The sequence below is a fragment of the Onychomys torridus genome, chromosome 9, assembly GCF_903995425.1.
Source record: "Onychomys torridus chromosome 9, mOncTor1.1, whole genome shotgun sequence".
Lineage (NCBI taxonomy): Eukaryota > Metazoa > Chordata > Mammalia > Rodentia > Cricetidae > Onychomys > Onychomys torridus.
The window spans coordinates 67,054,949-67,068,744 of NC_050451.1; the positions used below are offsets into that span (position 1 = coordinate 67,054,949).

The window sequence follows — 13,796 nt, forward strand, 5'->3', positions numbered from 1 at the left end:
AATCTATATATGCTAGGAATGTCTAAACTTCAGAAAGGAAGTCAGGAAAATGTGTTGCACTGGGAAAGAGGTTATACTTTTGTTTCCACAGGAAACAAAAAGCTATGGATTCCTTCAAAGTTCATTGAAATCATATTTGTCACGGGGAGACCTCCTGAGGATCTTGGCTGCAGACATGAAAGAAAAAGCCAAGAAAGACTGATCCCTCAACATGGGAACATCCTGGAGACTAGATTAGACATGATAAATCTTGCTGGGTACATAGTCCTCATGACTTATTATTATATGCCATCCTTTCATATGGCATGGGTACATTTACATTACAGTTTGGTTATAGAGTCCAAACGTAATTATAAAGTAAGACCCATGACTTTCACCTGCTCAAACAGAACAGAAAATCATCTTAAGCTGATCTGTACACGCTGCACATTCCATCCTTGTGTTAATGCAGAGATGTATGTTAACTTTAAAAGTTTGTATGTTTTTTGGCCGGGCAGTGGTGGTGCACACCTTTAATCCCAGCACTCGGGAGGCAAGAGGCAGAAGGATCTCTGTGAGTTTGAGGCCAACCTGGCCTCCAAAGTGAGTTCCAGGAAAAGCACAAAGCTACACAGAGAAACCCTGTCTCGAAAAAAAAAAAAAAAAAAACAATAACAACTTTGTATGTTTTTGAAACAAAAGGACCAGACACCAATAAAGACAAGTAGTCCAGGTGATCCAGCCTCTCAGAATATTTCTTTGCAGTTTCCTCAAAAAACTACATTCAAAACAACTTCAAAGCCACAGCTGAGACAGTTACAGTTACAGTTACAGCCTCATAGACTACCCCAGCCAGGACCTCAGATAAGCTCTACACTTTCCCATCTCATGGAGACTGAACAACAAATCATAGCACTCTCACGGTTTGATTGTTATCCCAATTTTCTCAGGGTCTCCTAAAGATGTCATCATCCCAGACATCAGGAAGCAGTCTAGAGAACACAATATCCACATTCCCAAGAGGTGGGGTGAGTGGTTTCTGGTCATTCAGTGGATGCTTGCTATTCTTTAGGGGTATGGATTACAAGTTGTTATTGGTCATGGTCAGGGAGAAAACTAAACAAAGGAGGTAAGATTCTGAGATCTTTTTCTAAAAAGATTTAAAAAAAGGGGGAGATATAAAATTGATAGGATAAAAGGGTAGATTATTAAATCTACTTTTAAACTAAAACACAACTATTAATCTCAAATATTTTACATTGGTATGGATTTTTGTATACTGATACAAATTTAAGGTTATTTTTGTTTTAACATACTGTACATATGTTTCTATTCTTGTTTAAAGTATTGTACCTATGAAGCTCATTTTAAAATGTAGTGTAAAGTTCTAGTCCTTAAAGGCTATTATTACAAACTGTTTAGGATAATTAAGAAATGTAGGTTAGTAGTTAGTCATCTATAACAATCAAACTTATAGTCATGTAAGGTATGTTTTCAAGGTCAAACAGAGATAGATTTTAAATAAATAAGTGGTCTTCAAACACTTCAGAGGCCTACATAATATGGCATTTAATAACATAAGGCTTTTCATGACAGTGTGTCGTGTCTGCTCCTGACAATACCAATTTACTTTAAAAAAAAAAAAAAAAAAGGGATGACAGGCATCAAAGAACCTCCACATGGAGTTTGCTTTCATTATGGCAAAGTTCGCCACTGGGCAAGAAACTCCCTTGCCTCAACTACTGACTGTGCTCTCCAAATTGGACAAGCAGGACACAAAAGAAACCAACTGCTGAACTTTGCCAAGACAAGGTAGGATAGGTCTTCAAAATTCCTGTTTCACAGAAAAGTCTGTCAGATATTCTAAGCCTGTAGACAGAAGACAGATGGCCCAACATTGCAGAAGAACCTTGGTGTGACTGTCCAGGCAGCTAACTGTCTCTGTCATTTCTATAGTTTTGGGAGTTGTTTGCTCTGCACTTCCTGTTTTCTCAGGTAATATTATATCCTTCTTGGGCCTCTGATGGGGTTGAAGACTAGACAGTTATAGTTACAGTTTTCCTTGTTACCAAATTCGGAAAAGAAACTTACATAAGAGATGTAAAGTTTATAAAGTTGAGAAACATAAAAGCATAAGTTGTGTATCTAAAAAAAAATGTTTCAAGATCTAAAAAGATATTTCTAGGATGGTAATACAAGTTATAATAAAAACTGGTTTAGCTATAAAACTTTAGATTCATCAAGATAAGATAAATAATTAAGTATTTTCTCCAAATATGCCAAATACAAATGGACTGGACATTGTAAATGTAATTCTTGCTTGATAATTGTTCTTATTACATATAGTTTTACTGTGTTAGAGTTAAAATCTTTCCTTTTTATTTAGACAAAAAAGGAGGAATGTTACAAAATATTTGTACACTGTGTGAAATGTGTTGCTGTGACTGGTGTAATAAAAACCTGAATGGCCAATAGCTAGGCAGGAGAAGGTAGGCAGGACTTCCCTGGGGAGACAGGAAGAGGAGGAAGAATCTAGGTGTAAGGATTTTGCCAGCAGACTCAGAGCAAGTCAGACAGGTGGTACTAAGAGGTAACCAAGCCACGTGGCAGAACATAGATTAAAAAAATACAGGTTAATTAAATTATAAGAGCTAGCTGGAAAAAAAGCCTAAGCTTTCATGATTAATACTAAGTCTCCATGTCATTATTTGGGGGCTTGGAGATCCAAAACAGTCCAACAAGAAACTTGCTACAAGAGCAGTTATTGCTCTTCCAGGGGATGACATCATCCATGTTGGGCAGCTCACAGCTACCTGGGACTGCAGCTTCAGAGGACCTGATGCCTTCTCCTGGCCTCTGAGGGCACCTACATACGTGGCATCCATCCAGACACAGACACAGATATACACACAAATAAAAATAAGAATAGATTTTTCAAAAGAAGCCTGTCTTCACTACAGGTTTGTGCCTTGGTGTATCATGGTGTGCATCTTTTCCTTTTCTTAGACTTTCTCAGTACTTTTGTGTGATGATAAAAGACACGCCAGGGCCCTGGAAGGTAAGCCACCTGATCTCACTTTAATTCCTCCTATAAACTGCTCTCATCAGCCACCTGTGAACCTGCTTCGCCTGCCTCTCCCCCCCCTCTAAATCTGCCCTCCCCTCCTGATTCCACACCCACTTCACTTTGCACCTTGGAGCCTTCTCCCCCACTTTGAAATTTTATCCTGCTTTAAAAAAAAAAAAAAAAAAAATGAAGCTGAGGATGTGATTCAGTGGCAGAGCACTTGCCTAGCATGCATGAAACCCTGGGTTCAAGTCCCCAGTAATTAATGATTAAATAAATAAATCTAAGCCTCCTTATCAAAATAAATAATGTGTATAGTACTTTCAGTCCTATTAAATACAGTAGTTCAAAATCTTGCTATAAGGGGGACTTTATAAATATTAACAAATCTTACTTCACCTGGTAGGTTTTGATTCAATGGGTCAGTGTGGGTCACAGGAACCCACAGGTATTAATACCTTTTGAGTCAGGCCTGATGGCTCAGGTCTATAATTCCAGCACTCAGGAGACAGGGGCAGGAAGATTACAGGTTGATGGCATGTCTGGGTGAGCCCCGTAAAAGGTACAGATAATTCAGTAATTGGAGGTCCTTTTCTTTATTTGTGTTATTCAATATATGCATTTACTCTTAGCTAGCTTTCAGTGTTTTAAATTTTGTGTCTGGGCTAGAGCGATGGCTTAGTGGCTAAGAGCACTGACTGCCCTGGCAGAGGAGCTGGGTTTGTTTCCTAGCAACCACGCGGTGGCTCACAACCACCCGGGGCCCAATTCCAGGAGATCCAATGCCCTCTTCTAACCTAAGTGGACTCCTGAACACATCACACACACACACACACACACACACACACACACACACACACACACAAATTAGTATTTTAAAAATTTTAGCATTAAAAAAATTTTTTTGACAAAACACATTCCACTGGGTCTCTTCAATCCTAATGTCCCGTTCCTGGTGTGGAACCCTAGTAGTCTATGCCATTCTGCCTCTCCCACCAGTCTGATCCCAACCTCGGAAAGGCAGAAAGAAGGGCAGCTGGGCTTAATAACAGCATGCTCACTCGAGGCAACTCTTCCCTTCTTCCTTTTGAAGGCCAGCTGCCCACACTCACCAAACTAGACCCACCTGCAACCCAGATGGACGCTGGATTTCCCAGCAGATGAAGATGACCAAGACTTGTACTTGAGGCAAGAAGAGCTACAGAGGGTACATGTGCTCCACACTGCCACCCAAAACCAGTGCTGGCACCAAATAAAATGTCCCTCCTTCCAATTCGGGATTCACTTCTTTATCAAAAAGCAGCACAGATGGAGGAAGAACCGCAGTGAGGGGTAGTGATACCCCCCACACACACAGAAGAAGCATGTAGAGAAGTTTCTAGAATCGATGCCTTGATAAAAATGGAGTACTTTGTCATTTACAATATCACAAACATGTCCCTGTTTATAAACTACATTTGGTACAGTACCCTCAAGCAGTTTTGTGTATCAGAACAATACGGGGTGCTTTTTCAAAGGTCTACGACCAGATACTTTGGAGGGATGAGATCACAGGAATTCCCATAGCTAGGAAAACCCGTGGGGCCCCAGGCCATCACTTGCTTCCCCTTGCTGAATCACTCTTGTGCAAGCTGCCCTGGAGGGACCCACTGGTGCAACCCTGAGGTGGCCAGACAACAGCTTCCTGTCAGCACAGCCATTGTAGAGACCCAGAGTGGGAATGTGCACACTGACGTGTGCTTTATATGTAAAAGTGAGCAGTTACTTCTAGTAAATCGCTTTAAAGAGTGGTTTTATATTTTTACGCATATAAAAAACAAAACGATTGTGTCTGAGCCTTTTGAACTCTTTTGCACAGAGATGTAGAATCCTAGGTGGTGTGTCCTGTCCTGTGCAGGAAACCTGAGCTGGCTGGCTGTGACCTCATCTCTATGTAAGGAAAACGTTCAGTTTGCTTTAAAAAAAAAAAAAAAAAAAAAAAGCCAGTTATTCAATAGGCTGAATAAACAAGGAGGGCAAGAGTGGGGAATACCTCTCCCAAACTGGAGCCCATGAGTAGATCCAAAAGTCCTACATCATTGTGTATGAAATACTGTAAACTATTAGGACATTTGTGCTTAAACGCAAATTGACATGTTCTCAAGCAAAACAACATGACTACATAATGTAGTCTAATTATCCTTTATACCATATGCCCAGTAGTTTCTAATGTATCCTGTTCCTTATACTGGTTTATAATTTTCTTAAGAAAAGCTATAAAAGTATAATCACTTTAAAAAGCAATTATATTCTGTGAATACTTATTTAATAATTCCAAGTCATACATTCTGTTTTTAATGTATGCCTTCTTTACAGACACTCATGAGCATAAACTTCTAATTAATATTGGAGAGATTTTTACTACATGATATCATAAAGGGTTATTATATTGAGAGGGTATAAAATGTCCCTGTCTCCTTATAAATGTCATTTCTTTCATAACTTACGATGAACTGCAGGATCTCACCACAAGGTGGCAGTGGTGTTACACTAATGCTCAGTCACGGGGCGATTAGCGATCTTTGTTATGTAAATCCTTGCCTGGGTTTCACGGCTGGCATAAGGGAACTGTCATAGGGGGTTATAAAACTTCAGCTAGGTGTGTGTGATAGTGCATGTCCGTAATCCCAGCACGGGGGTGGGGGCGGGGAAGAAGCAAGGGGATCTCTGAGTTCAAGGCCAGTCAGAATTACATAGCAAGATCCAGGGCAGCCAGAACTACAGAGAGCCCGGTCTTTAAAAAAATAAAAAATAAATAATTTTAAAAACCTCTCCTTCTGATTCTGAATTAACTTCTTTATCAAACACCCCTACTCATTTCTAAGAATAATCCACTTTCCCACACATGACATTTTGACGTAACCGCTTTCCCATGTGGCCACAATGATAAAACTACTTTGATGGGGGCATTTTGATGGAGCCCAAAATAAACTAAACACTATGTCTATTTTTTTTTTTTTTAAACTAGTAACTCATGTGCAAAACAGATGACTCCACACCATTCCTGACCCTCAGTATCCCGGCACTCACCCTGCTCCCAATTCTGGCAGTTCAAGGCTAGGGAAGGGCTTGGGGTCACTTGGGACCACTGGTGTGGTCAAGGACAGTATGGGAATTCGTGACATTCAAGCAGCCAACAGACCAACACTGTGCAGCACCAGGAGTCACATTTTACCGTCTATACCGACAGCAGGAAGGGTTGGTCCTCTTTCTATACAAAAGATGAGTTGATTTTCTGATGATACTTTAGCCATGTATTCAATATTCTCATTCTTCCCCAAGAGAATATCTGGATGCTGATGACACAGGAATTTCTCATTTAGGTATTTGCCAGCTCACTGAATTCAGAGTCACATGGACAAATTTACACACAGACAAACACCCAGACTCTACCAGAAACTCAACTCAGCGATGGTTAGCATGGGCAAGATTTATACCCCAAAAAGATAAGCTTGTTTGTTTTGTTTTGCTTAAGTACCATAATTGCATGCAAGGGTGTGCACGAACAGAAACACATTTGATTGTCTTCTGTATTTAAGATGAGGCAGAGGAAGGATCAGAGATGAAATCTGAGCAAATTACTGGCTGTAACAACAGTACACCCACCCACCACAGGACCTAGATGGCTCACGGTCCTGGATCCATCCCTACTGTGCTGGGCACATTTCCATCAACTTGACGCAAGCTAGAGTCATGGAGGGCAGCAGGGGTTAGTTAGCAAACTGCCTTCATAAGATTCAACTGTAGGCGAGGAGCCTGTAAGGCATTTTCTTAATTAGTGATCAATGTGAAGGGGCTTAGCCTATTATGGGTGGTTCCATCCCTGGACTGGTGGTCCTGAGCAAGTCATGGGGAACAAGTCAGTAAGCAGCACCCCTCCATGGCCTCTGCACCAGCTCCTGCCTCCAGGTTCCTGCCCTGTTTGAGTTCCTGTCCTGACTTCCTTCAGTGATGGACTATGATGTGGAAGTGTAAGCCGAACAAACCCTTCCCTCCCAACCTTGCTTTCAGTCATGGTGTTTCCTAATGGCAATAGAAACCACAGCTATGGCATCTGTCTTCTGACATTCCGCCCTCAGAGACCTTCACCATACTACTCCATCAGTTGCCAAAAAGAAACGTAGTCCCTTCCTGCCCTATCACCAGCTTTACATCCAATGCAGGAAGTTGTCTCCATAATGCGCAGAGGCGCAGAATTCTGACCCTGGCTGGCCACGAAAGACATTAAGCAAATGGCTGACTCCCTGAACCAGGGTCTCCTCTTAAAGATAATAATGAAAAGCCCTAGCATGCTGAGGTGCTGTGAGCACTAAGTGTGTCTCCTGCATCTCGGCATCTTGAACATCTAGGACTATGCCGGTCACCTCAGTGGGTTCCTATAGTTTGCTTGTTAAACCACCCTGAATTCTTCCCTTGTGTCTTCTACAATCCTTCCCTTCCTCCTCCTCAGGGTTATCTGAAAAGTAAAGCTCAGTCACCTCTTTGCTCTGCCCCGGGTTGCGGGAGCCAAGGCTCCTCCTACTATGGCAAGCCTTAGGAAAGGCAGATGCTCCGCTGCCCCTCACCTGTAACCTTACAGAGGGTGTGCTAGGGACAGTTCTCCCTCCTTCCATTTCAAGAGAACTGCCCCATTGGCTAGTCCCAAGGACAGCCTGTTTGCAAATCGGAGTGAACCCCTTCCACAGCTCCAATTATCTCCTCTAAATATATATGTCTACACAACTCCCCAAACAAGTTTCTATCTTTACACACCATTTTTCACTCCAGCTCCATGGACAGCTGCCTGCTGGACACCATCACCTGGAACCGTTGTCCCAGCTTGGACTCAACAAGTACTTTCCATCCCAGTGTACCATAGTCCTAGGTTAGCAGAAAACATGACGTCCTGGCTTCAGGAAGCCCAGATTCTAGTTCCAAACTTCCTGGAACTGACTGAATAGAGCCAGGTACATGGCATTCTGTAGAGGTACCTCCTACAACCATGCTGCCCCTCTTCCTGGGACCTCACCGGTAAGCATCACCTCCTGAGGCACACAAACCCCAGAACTGGCAAACTACCTTTTATCTATCTTCCTTGCCCTCCGCGCCTTAGAATGCCATCGAAATGCCGCTTCCCCAAAAGTGGCATAATTTATGTAGCTGTATTCTTTCTGGTCCAGTGAGGAAACGCTCCTGTGACCAGAACATGAGGAAGGGTCTCCTGAGGACAGCAGAGTGGAAACTCCCCACACACCACCAACACTAAGCCTCATATACAGGCCACTGCTTCCTCTCGAGTTGCACACACATGCGGAAATGAGTCTACTCTTATGTTTATATTGAAATTCCATTTTGGTGATACATTAAAACATACAACTATTTGTGGGAAGTTTCAATGCGTGTATACCTGTGAAAAGTTTAAATCGGACTAAGCGATCTAGGGGACTCAAACATCTATTATTTGTTCATGGTAAGAACTCGGGCCTTGCCCCCAGCTCTTCGCGCTATGGAGCACACATTCACCTGACCGTGCAGTGGAATGCCAGGATTTCTGAGTTTTCTCTGTTTAGCCACTGATCAACCTCCCCTGCCCCCAGCCCCACCCCAACCCCTCTAAGACACCCCAGCCTCTGGTAACCATTGTTCTTGTGAGACCAACTCTTAGGTCCCACATACGAATGCAATCCTGCAGCACTTCCCTCTCTGTGCCTGACTGATTTTACTCTATCCATGTGCTTCAAACGGCAGGGTTTCATCTTTCTTGTGGCCGACTGTATGCCACTGGATTCTTGTACAACTCTACTCATACGAAAGCAGGGGTAAGACGGAATTCTTAAGACTCAAACATGATCTTGCTGAAGGTTAACCATAACCAAGGGTCATCAAGAAAGCATGATTTTAGACAACAGACCAAAATACCCCTGGTCCCCTGCCTGTGAGCCCAAAGAGGGATTCTAAAGGCTCCAGTCTTGGGCTCTCCACTAGGGGCATACCAGGCGTTCTCCAACAAGCAATGGGCTCCTATGGATACCATACTCAAGGCCTACAGAGCAAATCCAAGAAAACCACCTCCCTTGCTCCGCTACTCCCCATCTATAGCTGGTCCTCCCAGCCTGTCCCTCACAGAGCTGTTTCCCTGAGTGAACAGGCCTCACTCAAGCGCTACCACCCCAGAAAAGCCACCACTGCTCTCAACAGCCACACGGACATAAACACACACACACACACACACACACACACACACACACACACACACACACAAACACATAACTTCCTTACCAGATATGCCCTACTCTATCTAATCAACTCTCTTGACTTATTTCCTGTGACCCAGAACTGTTGCCTCCCTCTAGGTCAGCTTGCAACAGAGGTCCTGGTGCTATGACGGCTGGCCACACAAAGCATGGTCTCTTTGTTTCTTGGGCTCTCTCTTGTCAACTGCCTTTCCACAGGCCAGAGTGATCTTCCCCGGGGCTCCCTCTTCCTCACGGCCTCACTTAAAAGCTTGGTTTCCATGCCTACTCTTCCAGATGTCACCCCAGCTGTGCTCACCCATCTGCAATCCCATGCTCTGTGCAAGTCACACGCTCTCCACTCATGACAAATGGTAGGCTCTTACAGGTCACTGGCACAACAAAGGGCATGTTTACCCTAGATAGAGACTCATGCTCTCATCCATATCCCCCCCTCCTCTTCTCCCACCATCCGCCCTCCCTCCCTCCTGCCCTCCTGCAAAAAGTCAAGAAATCCTCTCTGGACATTTCCCTTGGAAGGAGGAGTAAATAAAGATTATTTAAACTGGATGCCTAAGTTAGGCACATCCATGAGTGCAGAGGGGGGTAAAAAAACAGGTCCAGTTGTTACTCATGAATGTGCTATATTCTACAGCTCCATAGACACATGCATGCCAAGTACCAACGAACCGCTCAACCCTCAACCTAGAACCATACACACGATGCCTGACCCTGCTGTGGGATGTTCTGTATGTTACGTGTGGTGTGTTGCTCTGATTGGGTAATAAATAAAACACTGATTGGCCAGTAGCCAGGCAGGAAGTATAGGCGGGACAAAGAGAAGAGACTTGGGGGAAGTGGAAGGCAGAGGCGGAGAGACCTGCCAGCCGCTGCCATGACAAGCAGGATGTAAGGTACCGGTAAACCATGAGCCACGTGGCAAAGTATAGATGAATAGACATGGGCTGAATATAAGAGTAAGAGCCAGACAATGGCAGGCCTGAGCTAATGGCCAAGCAGTTTAAATAATATAAGTGTCTGTGTGTTTATTTTATAAGTGGGTTGTCGGACTGACAGGGCTTGGTGGGGGCGGGGTGGGGTGGGGTGGGGACTGACAGGGCTTGGCGGGGGTGGGGGGTGCGGGGAGGGGGCAGGCTGGAGAGAAGGCGTCCAGCTACATGACCCCACTGATGTAATGAGAAATTAGAGGTTATAGTTTGGATGCTGAAAGATACTTTTAACATCTAGATTCATCTTCCCTATGGCTAACCCTTACTAGTTTAGAGGTGTGACCAAAATTAGCTGGAAAGGCCAGCTTGAAGAGTATCACCACAGGCTGAAGGCTACGCAACAGTGGCACCCAGGGAACAGGTTTCTGTCTGCACAGATACCTCAGAACAGCAGAATCAAAGTCCACCTAGGCTTTGAGAAGGTAATTTGTCACTCACTTCCAAAAGGACATCTGGTTTTGTTTCCTTTTAATTCGACCCTCAGGTCACTGCTGTGATCTGAACACTGCCTCCCCAACTCCTGTGTGCCCATGTTCACAAGCTGGAAGCTTGGGGTCCTAACAGAGCAGTACTGGGGGTGGGGTGAGCCTCAGGGGAGGTGCTGGAGCTGTGAAGGTTGTGCCCCTACGGACAGACTGAGGGACAGATGGATGGACGGACAGATGGATGATGCGTTGGTGGATGGATGGATAAATGGATGCCATCATTCTACCAAATCTACTACTCTCCTTCTCCAGTCCTCTCCTATCACCCTTCAACAAAAGAAAGGTACATGCTAGATTCTGGCCCTACATGCCGACCTTGAACTTGCTAGCCTACAGACACAACTCTGTTTGATAATGAAGTCCTTATGCACAGTAGAGAGAAACCTCTGTGAGGAAGAACTGCTCCCAGCCCACCATACTTCACTGTTTCCTGCCCTAGGCTCCTGGCAGCAAACTCCATTTCCTAGTCTCCCTTGCTGGTGGCCGCAGGACACCACCTCACCAGCCTGCTTCCCCCTCTCTGCTGCCGGCAATGGTGGTGACTTCTGTGAGTTCGAAACCAGCCAGGGCTGCATGGTGAGACCCTCTAGATACTTTTTCCAAACAAAAATAATGTAGATAGAAATTTTAAAAGAAAGAGAGAGAAAGAAACAAAGACAAAGAAACAAAGAAGAAAGAAAGAAAGAAAGAAGGAAGGAAGGAAGGAAGGAAGGAAGGAAGGAAGGAAGGAAAGAAAGAAAGAAAGAAAGAAAGAAAGAAAGAAAGAAAGAAAGAAAAGAAAGCAAGCATCCATCACTTCCAAACACAAAAAAATAGTTACTGGGGTGAGAGTGGGGGGTGGAGAGGGGGTGGTTGGAACCAGAGGCTGGAGGGAACCAGGGGCTGGAGGGAACCAGGGGCTGGAGGGAACCAGGGGCTGGAGGGAACCAGGGGCTGGAGGGAACCAGGGGCTGGAGGGAACCAGGGGCTGGAGGGAACCAGGGGCTGGAGGGAGCCAGGGGCTGGAGGGAGCCAGGGGCTGGAGGGAGCCAGGGGCTGGAGGGAGCCAGGGGCTGGAGGGAGCCAGGGGCTGGAGGGAGCCAGGGGCTGGAGGGAGCCAGGGGCTGGAGGGAGCCAGGGGCTGGAGGGAGCCAGGGGCTGGAGGGAGCCAGGGGCTGGAGGGAACCAGGGGCTGGAGGGAACCAGGGGCTGGAGGGAACCAGGGGCTGGAGGGAGCCAGGGGCTGGAGGGAGCCAGGGGCTGGAGGGAGCCAGGGGCTGGAGGGAGCCAGGGGCTGGAGGGAACCAGGGGCTGGAGGGAACCAGGGGCTGGAGAGCTGGCTCAGCACTTAGGAGAGTTTGCCGCTCTTCCAGGAGTTCTGACTTCAGTGGCTCACAACCACCTGTTGTTCCAGAAGATCTGCTGACACACACGGCACACACACATACATGCAAGCACTCAGGAAACACACACGAAATCAAAACAAGTAACTAAAAAACCATCAGAAGTCCTCTGGTCATCTCTAGTGGCCAAACCATTTACCTTTCAACAGGGGGAAAATTTAGACTTAAACCTCAGGACTTATTTGCCCCACCCCCACCTGCCAGCTACTCCACACACAGCAGGCATCTTCTCTTACCACTGTCAGCTACTCCCTTCACTTCATTAGTCAAAGGATCTCACTCCTCATATAGGGCCTGGTGTTGTCTCAGCAGTCATAGGCTGTAACTCCCAGAGTTCCACAAGGTTCTCCCAACCATCACTGAGCATGCTGCCTCTGCCTCTCATGGGCTTAACCCCAGCACCCTGTGCCAGACTTGGAATGAAGGGCTCACCACCAGGCCCTCCCTGGCCCATGGAAATCAGACCCGGGTTATTAGCAAAAACACATCTGTGTCCCCTGCAGGTGTCTCTACCTCAGGCAGGCAGGTGTCTCTCCTGCAGCTGTGTCCCCTGCAGGTGTCTCTACCTCAGGCAGGCAGGTGTCTCTCCTGCAGCTGTGCCCCCTGCAGGTGTCTCTCCCGCAGGCAGGCAGGTGTCTCTCCTGCAGCTGTGTCCCCTGTAGGTGTCTCTACCTCAGGCAGGCAGGTGTGCCTGCAGCTGTGCCCCCTGCAGGTGTCTCTCCTGCAGGCAGGTGTCTCTCCTGCAGCTGTGCCCCCTGCAGGTGTCTCTCCTGCAGCTGTGTCCCCTGCAGGTGTCTCTCCCTCAGGCAGGCAGGTGTGCCTGCAGCTGTGCCCCCTGCAGGTGTCTTTCCTGCAGGCAGGTGTCTCTCCTGCAGCTGTGCCCCCTGCAGGTGTCTCTCCTGCAGACAGGAAGGTGTCCCTGCAGCTGTGTCCCCTGCAGGTGTCTCTCCTGCAGGCAGGTGTCTCTCCTGCAGCTGTGTCCCCTGCAGGTGTCTCTCCTGCAGACAGGAAGGTGTCCCTGCAGCTGTGCCCCCTGCAGGTGTCTCTCCTGCAGGCAGGTGTCTCTCCTGCAGCTGTGTCCCCTGCAGGTGTCTCTCCCCCAGGCAGGCAGGTGTCACGCTGCTCCCATTTGTAGTCTGGATTCAGTGTCTCCGAAGCCTCCAGAGAATGCAGATCAAGTCAAGAGACCCAAGGGATCTTCTTGTTAGCCTTCAATGCAACTTGAGCCTGAATCATTCCTGTCCGACTGGCCCTCAAGCCTCACCTTGGCCTCTTCAACCTTTATGTCATCTTCAAGGTGTCGAGCTGGGCCCTTGCCTGGCACTGGGTTCCTTCCATCCCAGGTACAGGGGTGTGGGGAGTGGTGGGGGCATCATGCTAGGGACTGAAAGCCTCTGCTAAGCAGTGTGGGTGTTGCTGCCACACACGTTCTGTCTGCAGCATTTTGGGACCTCAGCCCAAACTGAGGCAGAATGAAACCTATTTCAACACCCTGTTAGAGTCTTTTTCTTCCCAGCATCCAGTGTGTCTACCTCCTCCTACATCTTCTTCTTCCCATGTCTAGAATAGATTCAGTCTTTCCACTTCCACATTTGTTTAATTTGCCTTCAGGAATGCTCTTT

The 13,796-nt window shown here is 46.4% G+C and overlaps 1 protein-coding gene and 1 pseudogene across 4 annotated transcripts in view; one reads left to right on the forward strand and one right to left on the reverse strand.

Moving 5' to 3' along the window:
• Nucleotides 1-13,796, reverse strand: part of Dgkh (diacylglycerol kinase eta) — a 180,929-nt gene that overhangs the window by 106,922 nt on the left and 60,211 nt on the right. The gene's annotated exons all lie outside the window — the stretch shown is intronic.
• Nucleotides 8,067-13,796, forward strand: part of LOC118591146 — a 38,186-nt pseudogene continuing 32,456 nt past the window's right edge.